At 45.0% G+C, this 3496-nt stretch overlaps 1 pseudogene; it reads right to left on the bottom strand.

Annotated features, from left to right (window-relative positions):
* Positions 1–398: 398 nt before the first annotated feature.
* On the bottom strand, positions 399–2759 carry LOC147727567 (arf-GAP with coiled-coil, ANK repeat and PH domain-containing protein 2 pseudogene; annotated as a pseudogene).
* Between the last annotated feature and the right edge of the window lie 737 nt (positions 2760–3496).

Raw genomic sequence — 3496 nt, 5'->3', positions numbered from 1 at the left:
TTACATGGAAAACAGACGCCAGAATTGACATATACTACATAGCATGGCATCTGCTTCACTTAGGATTTACAATGAGAAGACTTCAAATCTGTGTATCCTTCCGCTGAGGTACCACAAGGTGAAATACATGGACAGTAGGAACATGTGGTAACTTGATATATTTAAACCAAGGAGCACTTTGCTAGACTGGCTGCTGAGGTATCCATATTTCTGGTGCTCTGTGGTGTCTTTCTGTATATAAAGGACCCTATATTCATGGTGTCAATCAAATGCTGTTGGAGGTTCCAGACTGTTCGGTTCTTAAACTAATGTTCCCAAGTCAGGCAATGAGCCAGGGACCAGGCACTTTACTCAGGAAGCACCAGGTGTGGGTGAGGACAAGGGTGCACTTTTCTCCTCTACATCTTTGAAAACTTTGGTGTATCGGACATCTGGAAACTGTTTAATTTCTCAGGATTATTGGATGCCATGTGTGAAAAATCACGGATTACGTCCTGGTAGGTCTCGTCATCTGGCTGTCCATACAGTCCTTCAGATTCCCGCATCTCCTCATTCATTCTTGCCACTCGCAACAGGGTTACAATATCAGCATTTGCAGCTTCAAGTGCAATAGTCAAGGGGCATTTTCCTTCTTCATCTTTGGTGTGCTGATTTGCCCCACGCTTCAGAAATAAGCAGACTTGCCCGGTGTGCCCTAAAACAGTTGCATGATGCAGGGGTCCTCTGCCATGCAGGTCCATGTGATTAACATTGGCACCATTCTGCAGCAGGAACTCACAAGTGACCAAAGAGCCCCCATGCACAGCCTGAATGAGGGGTGTTGCGTTGTTGTCCTCTGCATTCACCCAGTTAACATCTGCGCCATGTGCCAATGCTTCTGCCATATCAGGAAGGCTTCTCTCATGCGCAGCTCGATAAAGGTACAGCCCTGGATGAAACTTTTGCGAATCCTGAAATACTGAAGAATCTCGCTTCTCGACTTCTAGGACTGGTTGATGCAAACTTTTTGAGGATACAAAAGAGGCAAGAAGTTCTCGAATGCCTTCTGAACTGAAGTGCAATACACTGGCATTGCTTTTCACTGAACTTCTGGCAGATGTTGAGAAGTGATCTTGTGATGCCAGGGACTTCTCAGAACTGCTGAGGTCTTCGTTCTTGCACTGGGAATAAGGCCTTTCCTGTCCATCAGGAGGGTGTGAAGCAACGCAGTCCTGGTTCACAAACCTCTTTTCCATGTACATTGCTCTGATATATGCCTCCTTTTCCACTCTTGGACTTTCATTGTCTGGCTTCTTTACTCCAAGGGTTTTCAATTTAGCTTCATATATTCGATTAATAACTTGATTTCCCAGTTCACAAATCAGCTTTAGTACTTCAGGCTCCCATGTATCTAACGTTAATGACCTTACTTTTGAAATGTGCACACCAAGGCTCCTGTGTATCTCAGAACACTCAATGCACAGGATGATTCCAAGGTTGATGCTGGCCCATTGCGGATCCGCCAGACCACAATCGCAGCAGACCGAGTTTCCAGCGATACACTGGATCCGCTGTAAGGCACTTTCACCTTTAACTGATTTTTCTTGCACATTACTGCCAGATGCAAGACTTCCTGTGGAAGGTGGAGATTTCTTATCCAGCTTCTCCGTCTCATCACTCTTTTCTCTATATGCTGCAGCAATGCCGGTTTGGACAGCTTTAATCCATGCCTGTCGCAGCTTTTCTGAGTCAACCTGTAGCATGCGGCTCTTTGTTGGTGTGACTACTTCAAAGCAGAAACGTCTTTCTATGTCTTCAAAGTGTTTAACTGTGCAGAGCCGTAAATCTTCAAAAACCACTGTGGGGTTATCCTTCATTTTTTTCTGATATACCAGTTGGTTGTTTTGTATTGAGAACCAGCGCCTGTTCCAAGCTTTAAAGGCATTAGAGGCCCTTTTAAAGAGATATCCTTCCACCACAATGCGATTAGCAGTATCAACATTGTATTGAAGTCCGAGATCATCGTTGGTGAAATCCTCCTGCTGAATAGTGGAGTGTTTTTGTTCCATGTCCCTCTTCTGCTTTGCTGCATGCACATCAAGCTGATCCAGCTGTGAACCAAGCTCTTCCATGTGCGGTTCAAGTTCACTGAAGAGATCGTAGCCCTGGTGGAAGAAGCCGAGATGTGCCTTCATGAAGGACAACATCGATTTTAAAATTTCAGACCTCCGCCTTGACTGAAGAACATTGATTTGAAGGACGTTGTCCAAAGCTATGTGCTGGAAGCACTTTCTTTTTGCGATTAAGATGTTTGTTGCCTCCTCCACCTCGTGCAGTTTTGTTCTTTGAACTTGGGCATGTTTAACTAAAGCGTTTTCTTTTTCTTTACTGACCTTATCAAACTGCTTCTTTGCATCTTTGAATTTTGGAAGATCGTCCTGAATAAATATCTGGAGCTGTGTTTGAATGGATCTCTGAGCTTCGTCAAACAGGATTGTGTGATAATTGATCATTTCTTGGAGGCAGTCTGAAAACTTGGTCAAGCTAGACTCAATCACCACATCCTTGCTCGAATACTGTGCCAGGTCCCGCATGCCATTCATAAATTGCTTGTTGGCAGCACAAAAGGCCTTGCCTGCATCAATCATGCCACTACATAGCTTAACAAGCTTATCAAGTTTCACTTCCAGTCCCGTCACATCACCTTCAACCTCCTTCAAAGCGGCTCTGAAACGGGGAGAGTCCTTCAAGCACTCCTCGAAATCAACGGCCCCCTTCATGCTGTCGCCTCGGCCCCTCCCGGGCGATCAAGGTGAGGGCAGGAATAAGGAGGCAGCAGCAAGATGAGGGGGTCTGAGCACAGCAGTTGAAGTCTGTCACTCTTCAGCCTGCCTCACCGCTGCGCAGCTCTCAGCCCTCGGCGCTTCCTCCACTTCTGAGCATGGTCCCTGCTGGCAGACACTCCAGTCTCCTAGATACGCACATAGACATAGACAACAGACAACAATGCAAGAGTCTGAGCGTCATAGACACAAAATATAGAATCAGATTGTGGTCCTCAGCAGGGTTCCACCAATGTATTTGCATTATCAGCAACAAGGCAATTTATCATTGGAGGTAGTGGTCTTTAATAATTTTTCTGTACATAGGCAAACCTGTTTTTTTAATTGTCTGGTCACAAAGGTCCATTTTAAAGGAAGGTTTCTGCAAGCACAGACACTCCTGCTCCCCAGAGTCTTTGCCAATAAGGGATACCTGTCTGCTAAACTACTATACTATTGAACGTGTTACAGATTATTTAACACCTCACAGATGCCTTAATTAGGACTGTGGATTCTGTAAAACAAGATGTTTATAATGTCCGAAAAGCAACAGATCAATACAGCTCTTGATTGACAGTTTTTACTTTAGGGACATGTATTTTTTTCTTTCACACTTGCTCCATCCGGGGGCCTTGGAAAGAGAAACCATTAAGAGTAAGTGAGGTCTGCAGTCAGCAGGTATGGGTCTATGGCCA

This window comes from Lissotriton vulgaris, chromosome 3_1 (assembly GCF_964263255.1).
Source record: "Lissotriton vulgaris chromosome 3_1, aLisVul1.2, whole genome shotgun sequence".
Taxonomy (NCBI): Eukaryota; Metazoa; Chordata; class Amphibia; order Caudata; family Salamandridae; genus Lissotriton; species Lissotriton vulgaris.
The sequence above is the reverse complement of the archived record's forward strand: the minus strand, read 5'-3'. Positions and strand labels throughout refer to the sequence as shown.